This window comes from Poecilia mexicana, unplaced genomic scaffold (genome assembly GCF_051168715.1).
Source record: "Poecilia mexicana isolate PSO_F unplaced genomic scaffold, ASM5116871v1 scaffold_18, whole genome shotgun sequence".
Classification (NCBI taxonomy): Eukaryota; Metazoa; Chordata; class Actinopteri; order Cyprinodontiformes; family Poeciliidae; genus Poecilia; species Poecilia mexicana.
This window is the reverse complement of record NW_028263387.1, coordinates 10,802,510-10,821,640: the sequence shown is the minus strand read 5'-3', so window position 1 is coordinate 10,821,640 and position 19,131 is coordinate 10,802,510.

The window sequence follows — 19,131 nt, the reverse complement described above, 5'->3', positions numbered from 1 at the left end:
GTCCAATTAAATGATACACAGAAACAGCAAATGTTTTTTGTTCCTTTCAAAAATAATTCTTCAGATTCTTTGTTTTAATTTGATGTTTCATCTCACATCCTCATTCAGCGATGGGAATCTATGGGAGCACAGCTGGGCTGCAGCGCATTCAGAGCAGGGAGGGTTTCTGTTATTTCGGTCAAGGTCGCTCCGGCAGCACAGAGGCTTTCAGCGGCAGCATCGTCGTCGTTGTTGCTGTCCGACACGTTTTTACTCTGAAAGCATCTACAGGGATTTAATATGAAATCCACCTGGCTGACACTAAAACACTTCCTGAACGACTGACGCACACAGAGCAGATTAAAAGGCAGATTAAAAGGCAGGGATTACACTGATTCACAGATACAGAGGAAAAATTCAACCACTGCATTTAGTCAGAGGGGAAAATTGAGATTGAAATGGAATAAAATTAACATTAATCTGTCACTTGGTTTTCTCCTTTAATACAGAAGGAGACAGTGATGTGGTTACGATGCGGGTGGTTGCCCAGGGTGGTATTAGCTGGGAGGATGTTTGGTCGAGGCTGGAGCTGATTTTGGGCTCCATCGAAGTTGAATTCAGTTCATTTCAATTTCAGCTTGTTTATGTAGCAAATCTAAACAAATATAAACCAGCAGATTGCACACAGTCACTGATTCACAGCATTCACTCCTCCTGACTTCACTGCAGTCCTTCATTCGGAGCATGTATGTAGCAACAGTGGAGAGGAAAAGCTCCTCTTTAACAGGAACAAACCTCCAGCAGAACCAGAGCCTGACTCAGCGCGAGCGGCCATCTGTCACAGTTTGAGAAGACAGAGCAGACACACAAAAGAGGGAAACATGCTTATCAGGCTTAGGTCTTTCATTCAACCCTGGAGTGATTGTTCCTTATAGAGTCAAATTATGTTAAAGGCCCAGAAGAGTTTACCAAACTTTACTTGTTTATGTTTGTGATGGTAGGGTGGAAAAAGGCATTTACCTGGACTCACTCCCAAACAATCAGTTAGATTGCAGAGTTTCTCCCAGAAAACCTGCTGAGCCCGGTGGTTGGGGGCGCGAGGACAATCATTCTGCCGTGTTTTTGAGTTTAAAATGCTTCAAGTTGACAGGAAATTTGAAAATATCACTTGATAATTGCGTGTTATTGGAAGATTAATGCTTAAATACCGACTATAAAGTCTTAAAAAATGCAAACATTTAAAAAAATTAAATAAAATAAATAAGAAATGCTCAGCCTGGTAGGGGTACAAGTAAAGCCTGGTGGCCCGCCAGGCTTATAAAACACAGAAGGAAACCCTGGATTGTAAATAATGTCAAATGGTTGTCATGGAGACATGGTGACCCTAAGATGCTGCAGTTCTCCAGCCAGCAGTGAACTTTGGGGATTTCCCGCTCCCTGCGTGTGGTAACAGGATGATTATGGGTCTTCTTCCTGCAGATTACTGCTGGAAACAAGCCTCTGTGACATGCCTTATTTATATCTCATATAAGGAAAGTCATGGATTACTAATAAAACGTTCTCCAGCACTCTGATTAAATTATCAAAATTTAAAAAACTAAATCCCAGTCACACAGAAATTAGATGTTTTTTTTCTAAATCTTTCAAAAAATGGATGCAGTTTTCCTGGAATCTGTAGAAAATACGTTTGCTCTTGTGTTTATCACAGGAAGGAGCTCGGCCGCTCTCACACCGTCCATGTTGCTTGCAGACGTTTTGCTGCAGCAGAGCAGTTTCCCTGGACAATTTTTCGTAGGTCATCATGAGAGACAGAGTTCAGTTATTATGGATAATTTGAGGGCAGATGCTGAGTCATTATCTATCAACAAGCCGCAAAATGCCTCTCGGGCTGTGGACAGCCTCTATTTTGGGACGTAACTCCTGTTTACATGTAATGGTGGTTTGTGTAAAATAGTAAAATTAAAATCCGTCAACAGAGTGTAGACCACTTTTTGTTCTCATTCATGAAAAACAGATTTTTTTTAAAGAACAGTAACAAAAGATTTATGTGTTATTTATAATCTAATGGCCTAATAGCTATAAAACAGATTATTTCAGTTTTATATGTTTTTCTTTAATTTCACAACATTCAGCTGTTAAACTGAATGTTGTTTTTGAATGTTGTCATATTTAACTATTAAGTTTTTGCTTGTTTTATTTTTATTTGCTAGCCATGATTGAAATAAATTGAAACTCAGTATTCTGTTAAGCTTTTAGTACGGAGACGCTCATTGAAATAGGATATTTCAGGTAGATATTAAATAAAAAAAAACACATTCAAAGAGGGCAGAAATATAAGCTATTATTTAGAGACAATATTTCAATTAAAAATGTCCAAAACTAGTCACCAAGAGTCTCTAGAGACAAAAAATGGCTGCAGTGTTGCAAAATTAGGGAAAAACAATCTTAGAAGTCTTTAATTATGATGACGAAGATTATGATGATGAGTTTGGTTTGACAAAATATTTGAAACATACTGATCACGTATTGATTAATGTATGTTTTGTGAAGATGTTCTGAACAAATGTGGTTATGTGATTCCAAAAATAATATCTACCAGCTACCAGGCGACTCAGACAGGGACAAGGATAGTTTAAGACAAAATAACCAAAGGTAATTTACATTTAAATTGTATTTGATTGTTTTTTGTTGTTGTTTGTTTTTTTGTTTTTTTTTTGTTTGGTTTTTTCAGAGTCATTTGTCTTCAAAAGTATTTCTCTGAAAAAAAAAAAACCTGACCTGGGCTTCGTTAAAATGGCAACCTGATAAAATCAGGACAGAAAAGATCAAAAATCGGACAAAAATAAATAAATGCAAAATGAGAAAATATACCGTAAAGGGGTCACACATTCAGAGACACGATGCCAAGTTTCGTTTGCTTGTTTTGTGACTTTTTCAGTCTGATTGTCTTTGTCACTCTGCCTGCTATTGTTTCTCTATTCTTCCTTTAAACTTTTCCTCATTAAAATCAGCAAAGGCTTAAAAACATTAACTTTCGTGTTTGAATAGTCGAATGTTCATTCATCGTATCTCAAAAAGAGGAAACTGACATTGTTTCCTTCTTTACCTTTTATCACCTTTTAATCAGCGAGGCTTTAAGAAGTCAGCAATCAAACTTAATCACACTCATTGATCTGATCACGACACTGTAATGGCTTTGACTGAGGCTGTGACGCTTCCTTCATCATCTTCCTCATCTGGTCAGTATCAAATCAATGGCGTCGTTTTGTTTGCTCGCTGTGATTGCCTCTAATTACAGTAATGTGATCAGAGTCGGTTAAAGAGGTTTGATGAAATCATTGTGAGGTGATAGATTTGGGAAATAGTCGCTGCAGTTTATTAGTCCCATCTGAGCCAAGATGTATGCTAAAAACAAGAAGGTCAAGAGGTCAAATATTCTACTGTTATTACTGAATGAGGCACGTCCTCTTCCAGTTGTTGGGTTTGTTGGATATAACATAAACATTGGTTTCTATTTCAGATTTTGATCCTTAATATATCCTTAAATGCATAAAACTTCACAACCAAAACAGTCAGCATTAAAGCAAAGCTGTTCATGAAAAACTTCTTACACTCTGATCTTAAAGTTTTTGCAAGGTATTGCTAATAAAACCTGCATGTTTAGGTGGTAATCAGCAAGTGAGAGGACCACTGTAAAAGCAGGAGTTCTGGTTGTTTGGAGAACTCAGATGTATGTTAGAACAATCAGCAGTGATCTCAGAGAAACAATCATTTTCACAAAATGACGTCAGAAAAGCAACAACAACAAAAAATATATATGTAAACCTATGAGATGAGACACATCACTGTTCCTCTGGAAGAGTTTCCTGTAGTTTGGTCAACACAGAGCAGATGAATTTCCAAACTAATTCAGAATATCAAAAAAATCCTTAAAATTTGACCAAGAGTCATAACTTTCATACAAATCTAACCGAGGATCATGTTTAGGAGGAAGGTTTCTGTCATGACAGGGTTAGAAATTCCTCTTTTTTCTGAGTCTGAGAAGCAGATTCCTGGTAAGAGGTAAGAGACGATGCTCCAGCGTCCTGACTTAGCTGTTAGGAGTTTATCTCTGTGGTAAAAAACAACCCTGGACCCACTTTCTGCCTCGTGCCGTGTGCAGAAACAACACCTGCACACACACACACACACACACACACCCCCACACACACACACACACACACACACACACACACAAGGACACCTTCTGCAAAACAAAACCCCCTCTTTGAGCTTTTTCTGTTTCACAGGCAGAAGTCCACCCCGAGATGATCCTCACATTTTACTCTTCAGTCTTCAACAAAATGGACATTTGAAAGAACATGCTGCACACAATCTGCACTGTGCAGCAATTCTCCAGATGAGGCTGTCAATGATTAACCCCACTACTCCTTCAGGTTGTTTGCTGCTCAGTGGCTGGAAAACTGGAACAATAACATGCAAACATGAGGGGTAATGGCTGTGGTGCCAGGCAGGCAGAGCACACAGAGAGGAGAACGATCCACACACACACACACACACACACACACACACACACACACACACACACACACACACACACACACACACACACACACACACACACACACACACACGTTTGTGTTGATATCTTTGTGGGGACTTTCCATTGACTTCCATTCATTTCTACAGCTTAAACCTTACCTTTACCCTTTTCCTAACCCTAACCATCACATACCTAACCCTAACCAAAACTCAATTCATACTTTAGCCCTAACTCTGACCCCTGACCCAAAAACAGGGTTTCCCCTTGTGGAGACCAGGCTCCGGTCCCCACAAGGAGCAATTGGTCCCCACAACATAGTATATGTCAGGAAAATCGTCCTCACAAGGTATTACAAACAAACGCACACACAAACAAATGCACGCACACACACACACACACACACACACACACACACACACACACACACACACACACACACACACACACACACAGATGAGGCCGCTTCAGGTCGTTTCACTCTATAAAAGTGATTGAGCTGCATTCATCACGGCTACAGTGGAGCAAACTTCACTCGAATTTTTATTTCATTGGAAAAAAAAAGAAGCTGAACTTTAACTTGCTGTAAAGGTAAATATGTGTTTTTATTAAAATTTCATGTGATGGATCAAATTAAAGGGAAAGTACAGAATGGTTCGTAGTTTTCACAAATAAAAGTTTTTTCATATTTAAAATAAAAAAAATAATAAAACCTAACACGAACACGCTATGAGACATGGTGGTGGCATCATGATGCTGTGGGGGAGGAGTGAGGGGGTTTGGATGGAGTTAAATTCAGGAAGAAAACCTGCAAAAACTTGAAACTGGGATGGAAATTAAGGGAGCTTCCTCGAAGCAGCTGTTTCAGAAAGATTTTATTGCCGTGCTGTTAGAAAACCTCATGAACAGATTCAATAAAGCTCTTAAATGCAGATCAGAGTGCAGGAAATAAAGGCCAGAACTGCTGCTCTTGCCTAGAAATGTAATCTTTGCCCTTTGGTCATGTGACGGGATCTTAGATTAAGGGGGGAAAAAAACTGTTCATGTCCAACTTCTGCTGCAACCAGACGGAGCGAAGCAGAAGCCAATTAGTTGGAAGATGAAAGAGGTTTTGTATCTGTTGGCTGAAATAAGAAGTGACACTGCACCAGATTCTTCTGGGAGAGAAATGGCTCTGATGGTGTCGAACCTGGACTGCAGCCAGTTCATCACAATAATGGACTGACCCGAACCAAGCTCTAATCTCTGCAGCAACGTCCTCTTTTCCAGTCCTTTGTGCTTCAGGGCTCCTGTCAGCATAGCGGTGATCAGAGTGATGGAACTGTTTTCAAAGAACTTTAAGTCAAATTTGGAATAAAAGTCTAGTGAAAAAAGCAACATTTTAAAGACACATAGAAGGTTTCAATTCAATTTATTTCATGGGTTAGTTTGTACTAAACAAATAAGGTGTGTGTGTGTTTATCTTCATAAATTAGAAAATTACTAATAGAGGTTAAAATGCTGCTTTTCTAAAGTAAGAAAAAATAATAAAGCAACTTGAACCCTGATAAATAAGACTGAACAGAAACCCAAGTTACGAATCAAAAATCTCCAAAGCCCAATGTGAGAAGATGGAAGCAGGAAGTGATGTCATGGGGTCAGCAGGTCTCCATAGCAACCATTAGAACCCATCTACATTGTCAACCATTTGTTTAGGAAGTATGACAGACATTTTTCTGTCCTACCATCACAAATGTAAACATGAGTATGGAACCTTGTGCTTCGGTTGGTTGGTTTTGTGTAAAAAAAAAAAAAAAAAGAAAAAAAAAAAAGATGATTTTCTGTAAATTTCAGTTTTAACCATAAAAAATGGTTTGTGATGATGTGACATCACCACAAACATCCCCGGGAACTTTGGTAGAGTCGATGACATCATGAAAAGTTTGAAACACCGTAAAGATGTGGACGACGGTTTGAGAAAACTCACAGTGGGCTGAGCACAATAAGGGAATCAAAACGCATGCCCGAATCATCTGCTCACAAATCAACCTTCTTCATGGTCAGCTCAGCTTAAAGGTTGTTTTTTATTTTTTGCAGATTTCTTTCTGTGTGATTATTCTGCTGCCAGAAAGCGGTCAGAAACCTGAAGGTGATGCTGTACACAAGGAATATCTCAATTAAAGAAATTAAGTTTAAAAAAAAAAAAAAAAAAAAAAAGGCGGCGTCTTTGAGAAATGATGTCTTCATGAACATCTTCACAGCTGCAGCTGCTGAAACGCTTTGGGACTTTTCGCTTATAGTGACTACTTGTAATAGGATGCGATGATTTAACTAGGTCATTTTGACTTTAGTCTGTGGTTGAGGTGTTGTCTACTGTTACAACATGCTCTATTTTCAGCTGTTGTTGACCCATTATGTTAACCAACCCCCCAGCCCCCCTTCTACACCCTCCACCATAAGTTATTCTGACTCCAACCATTCACTTAGCTCTTATGAAAAAGAAAAACAACACATTTACGAATCAATCTTGTCTATGATTTGACGATGTTTGAAGGGCAAACAGACAAAGGAGTCTCAGCTCCAGGCTCAGTGTGATGGTATAAAGTGATGAGCCAGAGGAGCAAGTCAAAACCAGCTTAACTTGGAATAAGACGTACATGCAGGGGGAGGAGGTGCGTTTGTCTGAGCCAGATTTCTGTCTCCAGGGGTGAACTGATGAGAGTGCACCCTGCACAGGGTGCCTGTCCATCACAGGGCGCAGGGCCCGAAATTACACAAAAAACGAGTTAAAAATGAGGAGAAAAAAGCAAAAATGTCAGTGAAAAGTACAAATATTAGCATCTTCTTCTGCACAGATTTGAAGTGTCTCTTTCTAGCAAAGACAAAATTGCCTTCTTGCAGAAGTACAAAGATAAAGCAGCTGGTGTAGAACATTTCATTCGAAGATCCACTCAAAGCTTACATATGGAGAAACACAGCAGTTCATAAATGTCCCAGAAACGTATCCGAAGATCGACTGAGCACATGTTTACTCGGACCTCTGGGTATCACCGAAGCGACATAGTGCTTATTTATGAACGGGTATTCATCAGGCTATTTACCGAAACTTAAGATGGGGTTGCTCAACAAACAGGGTCGACAGGAGGGGCGTTACAGGGGGGAGGCATTCGAGGAGGAGCACAGGAAGGGAAATGTCTGGAAAGCAGAAAGGAGCCCAGTGACCTGAGCGAGAAAAAGAGGAGTGTATGAATCCACAGGAAAACAAGCTCCAGGGGGAAAGAAAGAGGAAATAAAAAGAGTGAGGAGGAGGAGGAGGACGAGGAGGAGGAGGACGAGGAGGAGGAGGATGGGAGTGGAGGTGGTAATGCGAGCCTTGTGTTTACAAAGTCCCCAGAAACCTGTGGGCTGCTGGGACAGGGTGTGCGAAAACACAGACCGATCACGATCAAAACATGAGGATTCAGGTGAATCTGTAAACACAAGGAGCCACAACACATTATCAATGCTGGTTGTTTTTAAATGTAACAAAAGGGATGCCATCATTAAAGTATACAATACTGTATTCATGATAACAATCCAATCTGACTGCAGATGGATCCATTCTGCTAAAGTCGACTCTGAGCATCTTGTTAAAGATGCGATGTGGACAGAGCGTTACAACAAATTCACATATTTTAAAAAGAATCTGCAAATAATTTTTTGGGATTTGTGTTTTTCCGGTATGAAATCATCTTATATATATATATACATATAGACTGAAGCTGAACTTTGTACAAAACATAAGGTAGGACATCTGTTTCATTATTCTTTTTGATGTTTTCACATCAGTTTGTTTTGTCTATATCTAACAGCAAAAAACTGTTTAAGTCACAGAGAAACAGGGCAGCAAACGTTTTGCAAAATAAACGTTCCTCGTTTCATTTTGCAAAGTGGTTCACACTTTAGGAGTTGCTATGGTTACAGAAACATTAAAATATGAAATAAAAATGCAGTCCTCTTCAACATCTTAAAATATAATGAATGTGTGCTTTTGATTTAGCCATACATTTTTTTCAAATTATTATTTTAACCCATATTGTACATTAATATCCTGTATTGGGTAGACAGTATTTTCTATAATAATAATAATAATAATAATAATAATAATAATAATAATAATATTTACAGCAAAATCCAAACTTATTATAGTCAAGTTTAAAGGAGGGGGAATGGTATATATTATCATTGTCTCACAGCAGGTCTAAAAACATTTGACAAGTGTTCACAAAGCTCACCCTGGGCAGAAAATATCAAGAAACATTTCAAAAGTGAAACATTCAAAGTTTCCCCTGTTCTGTTTCTGCCATCATAAAACTACACTTCCTGCTTGTTTAGTTTTGCTTTAAGTTATTCAAACTTGAATTTGAGTTAAATAAATTGATTTAAATGACACACTGTCTCGTATCCAGCAGAGTCTCCTTGTAGAAGCAGCCGAGCTTATTGGAAGATCACGTTCATTGTGATTGCTGATGTATCTGAACCAGTCTGAACTTGTTTGTGTTTTGTCTCATTGCTCAATTTTTTTTTTTTTTTTTTGCTGAGTCGCAATTGCAAAATGCATCAGAGTTGACTCAGAGTTTCAATGCTCCTCCTCCAGATTTTAATCAGCTCAGATACTCCGCAATCAGTTTTCCCATTAGGACAGGCTGCTGTCAGGACAAAGGACGTCTGACTGGTGTTTTTTTTCTCGTAAACATGCGTTTCACATATTTTATGATTGGTTCCACTGAAAACCAGGTGTTCATTTCTGAAGGAGAAAAAAAAAAAAAAGATATTCAGTCAAATAAGTGACTTTGTGTGATTCTCTGCTTTGTGCTCCTCGTCCAAAGTGTTCCTCCCTGCAGAAAAACATGTTTCCTGTTATAACCCTGTTTGCTGAGCCAGCAGCACAGATTGTTTTTGTTCTCCTCAAACTAACATGAGTATAACTTCCTGTTTCAGAGCATGTCTCAGAGAACAATGTTTTGCAGATATAATAATGAAAAAAAAAAAAAAAACTTAGACTGGGTTGTTTTTAAGATGAGGAATCCTCTTCCCTCTGTGTGATCGTATTAGCTTCCCCCTCGCTCGCTCAGCACCTTCTGCTCTGGGCTGTTTTCGTGGAAGTCTGGCTGGATCCAGTTCACACTGCTTCAGGACGTGACCTAAAGCAGAGGGTTGCTCTCTCCCCTCTTCTCCCTCTGGACAGATTAAGACGGAGGAATACGAGGCTGTGAAAAACCTCCAGACCGTTAACGTTTGGACAAACTGCACTCATTAAGAGCAATTATTCTCGGGTCTGTTGCGGCTTTCTCTCGGTTTTTCTTTGGGCAGTTCGTCCTCCTGACCACGACAGTGCAGCAAACTTAAATTAGAGAGCAAGGGGAACAAAGTAAGGACAAGAGAAAAAGAGTCAGGGTTAAAACTGCAAAGCAAAAGCTTACAAGGTGTTTTTGGTTCAGTTGTTTTGTGCAAATATCTTATAATATTGATGAAAAAATACTAGTTATATGTGAAATAATCTGCCAGTAGATGAAGGCATTTTAGCTTTTAATATTTGAAAAATGCTTCCACAAGCAGATCATTTCACTTATAACTAGAACCTTTTCATTAATACCAAGGAATTATTGACTTAAGCTCCTTTGTCGTGATGAACGGTTACTTGTATCTTAGTTTTGCCAAATTCAGATGTATGCAGATATTTGCAGTAGAAATTAGACCAAACATATTTGGTTCTGTGTTTTTGCAGCTTAAAAAGCATCTGACTGTGAGAGTCATCGTCACCTTTAAGCTAATATGGGAAAACATTATCAGACATTGTGAAAGTGTAGAAATCCCCTGATGTTCTTCCCTTAAGAAAATCTTTGATGTATTTTGGATTCATGTGAAGTGGAAAGTAAATTAGACAATTTGTCGGATGTGTGCGCAGCAGTGGATGTAGTAAATGATCGTGTTGGTGTGATTGAGTTACACCACTACAAAAATCACAAAAACAGATAAGAGAGAAGAGAGAAGGAGGCTCAATCACTTTTTTTTTTCTGTGTGTGGTAACTTCCCTGTTTTGTATTCTTGAGAAGTTTGGAGCGTGTGCAGAGCGCGACAGTCAAACAAGATGACGCGTATTTAAAAATACACGTTTTATTAGGTGGAACACAAAAAAATAAATCAAATAAGCAGCTTAACGCTTTGCGTTTCTAATGTTTATTCCTTTGGCCCAACTCTGGAGGGCAGCATTCTCACTGTAATGAGAAAGTTAAAGTTTCACCTCATGTTTCAATCATTTTGGTCGATTTTACAGCGCTTTTCAGCTAATGACCCCAGAAATTTGCTGATGCGTCCACACTGACTCCTTTCATGAGTATCTGACGGCGCTGCTCAGCTACGGCTAGCAGACCCAGTCAGATCATCGAAAAGAGACGAGCAGCTGCGTCCGCTCACCTGCCGGAAGAAAAACCAGCTACGAAATAACTGGCAAGGCTAGAAAAAAAAAAAAATGTAAAGAAACTTGTGATAGTTTGTTCTTAGAGCTCAGTTTAAAGCTGCTCTCCTGGATCGCTGCATGTTTTTCTTCTGCTGTGTGTTTGAGTTATTGCTCTAGCCAAAGTGTTGAATCTAGCACTCTTCTTCTTTGTGTATCTTTCCCACGATGACGCTCACTTTCTTTCCTTTCAGTCCCCAGTGTGACTTTTTGTTCTGTGCTTATTTATGCAACTTTGTCGTGCGAGGAAAACTGAACGGGTGCATAGCCTGGAGGCCAAAGGTCAGAGGTGAGAGGGCCTCAGCAGGTACAACTCTTTCATACTTCAAGAAAAAAAAGCACACATGCAATGATGCATAAGATAAGTATGAAAAGAGGTGAGCACTGATATAGAGAGTTGAACTGACCTGAAATGAGAAAGAGAAAAAAAATATTAAAATGTTATAGGTAAATAAAATTCAGGGTTTGTTTAATTTGTTTGCAGATATCACCTATCATCTACTAGATACTACGGCAATGAAATAAAATATCTTGCAAATTCATATTCCTTGAACTTTTCACATTCTGTTGTGTTAAATTCAAAAACCTCAGTGGATTTTATTGGGATTTCATGTGACAGACCAGAACGCCAACTGAGAAGTAGAAGGAAAATAATATGTGGTTTTCAAATCACTTGTGTTCAGCACTTTTGACTCAGATACCCCTAAATAAAATGAGGTGCAACTAATTTCAGTATACTCAGACTTAACGGTGTGATTCTTACCGTGTTTGAAAGTGCTTGTAGAAAAAGATAACATATTTGTTATTTACCACATTAAAAACTAAGTGTAAGTCGGGGCCTGTGAGCGATGCAGGTGCTTCACTTCAGACTGTGACGTAAAGACATTCAGTGAAAAAGGATGGTATGTCTGTGATTTGGGGTTTTAGCTGAAGGACAAAGCCTTCTGCAAAGCTGGATGGCTTTTAAAATATTCAAGTAGTGTGCGAGTGCAGCCTGTGCTATAAATAGAGTCAGCTCCACTATAAAACCTTCCGATCCAGCATTGCTGTCCTACAGAGCATCACAGATACTGTTTTTTTTTTTTATAATTAATCAATGAAAAAGAGTTTGAAAAATTTTGTGCATTGCATCGACTCGTGCAAAAATGCAAAGGTGTGTTTGTTGACATCTGAGCCTCTCTGATCCAATATATTGGAACAGTTACTTGTCAATATTACTGTACTGAAAATGAATTGTATTTTCAGCATAATATTGATAAGATTTATGATAAAATAACTTGAAAACATACCATTCTGTTGCCGTATTGCGCCTATTGGTTTTGTGCTGTTTTTAATGTCAAATACAAACACTTGCGGTTATGTACGCTGACTTATGTCGAAAGTCCTGGGTCTATTGCCTTTTGAAAACTGAATAATTGTTATTAGTTTGTAAAAAGAAATAGTTAACTGCAAACATATTTTTCTATTCTATTCTATTAGTTGCACTGTGTAGCACTTTGAGATTTTTTCTAATGAAAAGTGCGGTACAAATTAAATTGATTATTATTCTATTCTATTCTATTCTATTCTATTCTATTCTATTCTATTCTATTCTATTCTATTCTATTCTATTCAGAAGTAAATCTACAGATTTTGCGATTATATTCAAGCATTACAAGAAGTTTGAGATTCTCGTTTTCCCCGAGTGAAGTCTATTTATATCAAAGGGTGCGTAACTACCCCACCTAGCGGATTAATTAAATCACTGCACTCATGGTAGTGTACTAATATTTCTCTGCCACCAGGGGGCAATGTAAAACAAACTTGCACCAGCTTCGAGAAACGGCAACTCTGGCTTTTACCAGGTTTGTAAGGCTTCAAAACTTTGACACTGTAAATTAGATAAAACTGGGGCAACTTGTGGTTTCTTATGAAAATGGTCATGTTTTATTTACAGTTCGTCCCTCCCAGAGAAAGTCTCTGTAGCGTTTGCGTCAGCCTGGAAATGCTAATTAACTAATTAGGACTATAAAACTAGCTAAATTGAGCGAAAAAGCTAGTTTTAAAGAGACAACTCGGTTGTAAATGGCTTCTGGTGGTTCCTTTTGGCTGTTTATAACATTTTTAAGTGACGACAAAAAGCCTGAAAAGACCAAGAAAGGAACTATTCTCTAATCCAGGGCAGAACCTTTCAAAGGCAGTTCTGGTTTTATGGGCGCAAAGAGGCAGCTTACGTTTAAACTGGCTTGTGTTTTGCTAAAATTAATAACTAACAAAGCAAGGGCCCTGTAGTTTAAGAGTGTGTAATTTGACTGCAGCGTTGTAAGAGAAAAGCGGGTTTGCTTTATGCTGGTAGTTTCGTCAAAAGGTGAAATAAGCACCGGTAAAGGGCTATTTTAACACTTTTGGCTCTGCAGTGACATTTTTAACACAGTAGATGATTACATTAATTAAACACCTGTGTTTTTAAAGCTAGCAAATATACAACAAGAGATTCCAGTGAGATTATAGCCGCTTGCAAAAAGTTGAAGCATGTTCAGTCCGTTTTTTTTCTTTACTTTTTAGTGGATCAAAAAAAGATCACAATTATAACTTTGTTGGGTTTTCTAATAAAAAACATTGTCAGTTTTGCAGGGTGGAGGCTCAGTTTCACCGTAAAGTTTCAATTAAATTAGGAACTGGGCTGTTCGACTTGAATGTGGACTTTATTGTCGTCGTTGTGAAGTTTTTCTCAGTCAGTGAGCAAACTAATTCAATTTATTAACACTTTTAAAGTGTGAATGTAACAGAAACTGCTTCACATAATTCATCTCTGATTTTTGAGTCAGTATTAACATGTTACTAATCTCAGCATATTTGTTTTAATAGAACCTTTATGTTTAATTTGATCAAACCTTTTCTCTTCTGCTGCACCATTTTAAATTCTCTTTTCCTATGGATAAGGCGTTAAATAAATTTTTTGCTGAGTTTTGTATTTGATCCTTTAGGCCTGAAAAAAGAAATATGAGGAATGTGTCATCACTTGTTGCTACTGTATCTGATGCCTCATCCTGCCCTGAGGACACACTGAAGAACCAGGTGTGTGGGGAGTCGGTGGAAAAGCCAAGAAAACAGCAGATTTGACTTCAAAGTGAGTATATATGTTTTTGATACATGCTCACTTGTTTTTTTTTTTTTTTTTTTTAGAAGTTTAGCTTTATCAAACTACTTTTCTTTGAAAGATTAATGGCCATTTTCAAAGTTTGCACATTAGAGCAGACCTTTCCCGTCACCAAAATTCAACGTCATGCATCCTTTCTTCTGTGCAACAGTTACTTTACCAGACTTCCTCTGGTTTTCTGGCCTTTGTGGTATTGTATCACCATATGTATTTGTGCGCTTCCAGACTAAATGGTCTGGTTTTAATGACTTTACAAGAATACCTCCCTGGAATCTCCATGACAAAACGTACACTCTTCCGCAGTCCATGTCCGGAGGTTCTGCAGCACATTTTGGTCTTCACAAAGTGGATCAAGTACTTTAGCTTTCCTCCCAACGGGCATAAAATGGTCCATGTGACTAAAGACTGCTTCAGTTTCCGGAAGAACAAACCGCAAGAACAACACGGGCGGTTCTGCGTCTTTAAGACTTAACCGTCCAGGATTTCGTAGAGTGAATATGTTTGTGTTGACTTTTCGTCTCGTATGCCTTTCACATATTCTTAAGACTTTTAAGTTTTGTTTTTGTAGAAGTCCGTTTGGTACGGTATAATGCTTTGCAAAAGTTTCTATACCGCTTTTACCTTCACCAACTCGTACCAGAGTAAAAGAAAGTACAAACGTGTGATGCACATTTGTATTCAGCTCCCTTTAATCTGATGTCTTCAGAACAACTTTTCAGTTATTCAGCCTCCATCAGAGTCCAATCTGCAAAAGCTGCAAAAGACTTGACGCTGGGACATTGTCCAGCAGAATTAATGCGGCCGGAGGTGCAACAGAAGTGTTTTATTCATGTGCTACAATGACCCAAAGTCCAGACGTGCATCCAGTTTTAAATGTATTGCACGATTTGAAAATTTGAGGGACATGATACAATCTGTCCAATCTGAGGTGTTTTCTAAAGAAGAATGTGCGGACATTGCAGTCTCTGGATGTCCACAGGTTATAGAGACATGAATATTTTGCAAGCATCTTAGTTTTAGGGAGAGTAATCATGAAATGATCAGTTTGCTCTCGTTTGATGTGCAACAGATCTCAGGTCTGTGTGGTTGGTCTGGTTTTTGTTTAATAGATTTGCTTCAGCGCTTCCTTCTTTTGAACAAACACAAAAGTTTGGATCTTTGTGCATTTTATTAAAATATTTGAGATGAATACACAGCCCCCCCTCCTCATCCCTCCCATCAGCACACATGCCCTCAAACTTCCTCTACATCCACCACTCCCCCTGTCTCTCCTGGGAGCCATGCAGAAGTCTGGTTAGGGGTCTCCAAATGCCAAAATGCAGGAAGTCACAGCTGTGCTCTTCCCCCTTTCAACATGTTTGAGGCTGAGAGCGTATGTTTTTTGTCTATGTAGCAGCATCTGTGTGTGAATTTAGGTCAGGGTGCGTGTTTTCAGCCTGAGCACGCCGGTGTTTTTGGGTCCGAGTGGCTCTTCCATTCAGTTTATCTGGTTGGTATGACGCTACTTCCTTTCCCTACTTCTACAGAAGTTTCCAGCATAATTAAAGTATGGCTTATGGGCCAACAAAACACTCTTCGTCTGAGCTGTGTGTTAATTTTTGAGGGTGATAGTGCAACAGAGTGTAATGTACTGCTTTGGAGATGCACACACCGGCCACCTATACTTAACATTCTTCAATAGTTTCTCACTCCTTCACAAAGAATAGAGATGACTATGAACATAGATATTGTTGAAAAAACATGAATGCTGTTTTAATTTAGAATCTTTTTGTTTTCAGTACCATTATCTGGCTGATGTATCAGTCGTCCATGTCTCTCAAAACACATTTAACTCCTACTGGAGTGCATGCTTCTGTTTACTGAGCATAATCATAAAATTAGATATTTAATACAGAAAGTAAAAATAAATTTTAAACACATCGACAACTCATGAAGACCATACGTGCTAAGAAGTCAAAACATAGTTGTTTCTAAAGTTATGGTACCATTGTTATGGTAGCATTGTTCAGGCCAAGCATCATCATGCTAAAACCCACTGCATCCAGGTTCTTCCTGCCAGACAAGTTTCTGAAGATTTGTCCAAAAGCCAAGGACAACTCTTGGAGAGCTTCAGAAAACCTGGTAATTAACTGGTGTAATTGCTTTCAAAGCAAACAAGAAGGTATTCACACAACCACCATTGCCTTTGGCCACACAAGACTCCACTTTTGAACAAACCTGTGAACTGCTGTGAGAGAATGCTCTGTTTAGATGAGATCGATATTAAACTAATTGAATGCCATAATGTACACCATACGGCAAAAGGCCCTTCAAAACACCAACCGAGTGAAGTTGGGTTGGTGTTTTTCAGCATACTGGCTGACTTTGTGTAATTGAAGGGACAAACATACTCAAGACATTCTTGATTCCTGCTTCCATCTACCAGGATGATGAGAATGAAATGAGGGTGAATTTGTTCAACAAGATGATCCCAATCACAGTCATTGAAACTCTGGTTTAGGAGAGAGAAAAAAGCAGCTAGCATGGCGCAGTCAATCATCTGACCTGAATATTTGAAAACAATATCACAGACGAGGTTCTGCCTGCAGGGTTGGATGATTGTGTTGAAGAATGGGTGAAAAGCACTGCATCACACCAGTGTCTTCTAACAGGATCCATCTTGAAGCTGCCACCATTCACTTGGGCCTTTGTATGAAGTATTCAGTAGATTTTGTTAAGCGTGTTCAGTAGTTTTTCCGTGTCTGTCCATTTTGTTACACATAACTTAGTTCATTGACCTCATCGGTTTGATTTCTTTGGACTTTATGAATCGTTAGAAACACCTGGTGAGAATTTCATGTCAGCGACACCTTTAGAAATATATTTACTTAGAAAATTGGTGAGGTTTGATATTTATTGTACTAGCTGAAGACATTCAAATTATGTCCTAGTTATAATACAGCTGACCAGATTATTTAAGCCTGTCCTACATTGTTCTTCAACATTGGTTAAATCTAGACAACGGAGTACCCTCATATCTCACTTGTAACAACATACAGTAAGTAATTTAGCATTTTATGCAACTTTCATGTTATTGATGCGAGACATGCGTCATGCTGCACCAGCAGAAGGCAGACACAGTAAATCAGGACATAAACAATGGCTGAAATTTATAATTTGAACTTATGAAAGAAGTTTGTGTCACTCAAGCACATCAAAACACAATCCCACTACTTCTGGCTCTGACTGCACGTCCAATTAAACTTCTCTGCAGATGTTGCAGTCAGTCCTCCAGAAACTGCCATTAGTTGGTCATTAGGCCATGATTAGTTGTGCTTTATTTTTATTAGCTCCCTTCCTGATCTTGTGACAATATTTCTGGCTCCCATTGCTGAATAAACTTTAAAAACAATCCATAATTCTTCTGTGCAGATCGCCGTAGGGTTGCAAATCGTTCACACAGAAGTCTCATTGTGGTCGGGTTTAATTGGCGGTATGAACCACGAGAAGTAGAAAAATTCAGAATTGAGGATCAAGACCTGCTGTGTGAACGTGGCCAAAGAGATTTAGGGCTTCATCACATATTTTCATTATCGCTTTCTCAGATAGAACCACCGTTATTATGCAGACATTTTTACAATTTTACCCATCTTGCATTTTCATAACTTGCTTACCAACCAAGATATGATCGTCCTCCTAAACTGGCAGGCTGGTTTAGAGGCCCAGACTTACTCTGGAGGAGCTGCAGAGCTCCACAACGTAGATGGAAAAATTTGTCAGAGTTACTAATCTTTAGGGAAGAGTATCAAGAAAAAAAACATCTGATGAAAGAAAGTCAACAAAAGTCCCGTTAAGTTTGTCACAAGCCTCGTAGAGCAGTGCCAGTGTGGAAGAAACTTTTCTTATCAGATGAGGGGGACAGAAAAACACACCATGCCCACTGTGAAACACAGTGGTGACCCCATCATGCTGTGGAGCTGGTTTCCTTCAGCAGGAACAGGGAAGCTAGTCAGAGCAGAGGTGAAGGTGATCGGAGATAAACACAGGACGATCCTGGAGAAAAACCGCTGAACTTGAGACTCTTCCTTAAACATAGTGGTGAGACTTGAACAGACATCCCTCTACATTCAATTTGACAGAGTTTGAGCCACTTTATAAAGAGGAATTGGGACATATTCAAGGCTCTAGATGTGGAAAGCTGATAAAATTTGTACCAAAAAGACTCTTTCCACTTTACAATTCCCCACAGCTTTATGACAAAAGAGCTCTTTACAGTAAAACCAGAGTTTTTGCTTTAATAGGCACAGTGTAATTCTGTCTGCCTTTGTTTTGGTTACAGATAAAAATCACCCAGGAAAAACAGAGGTGGAAAGAAAGCGACTTGGGAGACTGAGGTGATGTTGGAAAATGGCACAGATGGAAGCCTGAGTGTCTGCGTGTGAAAAACCAGACAAATCCAAAGTACAGAAAGGATAGTCTGTCCTCTAGCTTGACGTGTTGGACAAGATATATGCAGAGATGTGGCTGGACAGAGATCCAGATTCTTTCTTCCTAAGTACTAAACCTCAGACGTGTCTGCTAGAGTTTCCCTAGATGTGTTTAATCAGACCGCTTCTCCACTTTCCCTCCTCGGCGTGCTTGATCTTCGTCGGATGCCACCGGTCTGATGTGTGAAAGTGTGGACATATGGAGATGATCACAGCGCCTGTTGCTGATGAGTTTCCTCTGGAATGCTGACTGCTTGACAGGCGAGTTGCCGCGCTGACATGAAGCCTCCGTCCGCCGTCTGAATGGGAGAGATTGACAAATACCGGCAGGGAGACAAGTAGGAGGAGGGGGACAGGAGAGACAGAAAGAGATAGGGGATAGAGGGGGAGGTGGGAGGAAAAGAGGAGGAGAGATGAAGGGAAAAAATGACTTTACGCCACGGCTGGACTGCCCCCTTTTTTCCTCTCAACCTCTCTTAACTTTTTTCCTCCCTCCTTCCCTTCACCCTCCTCCTCCTCCTCTGTTTGTGTG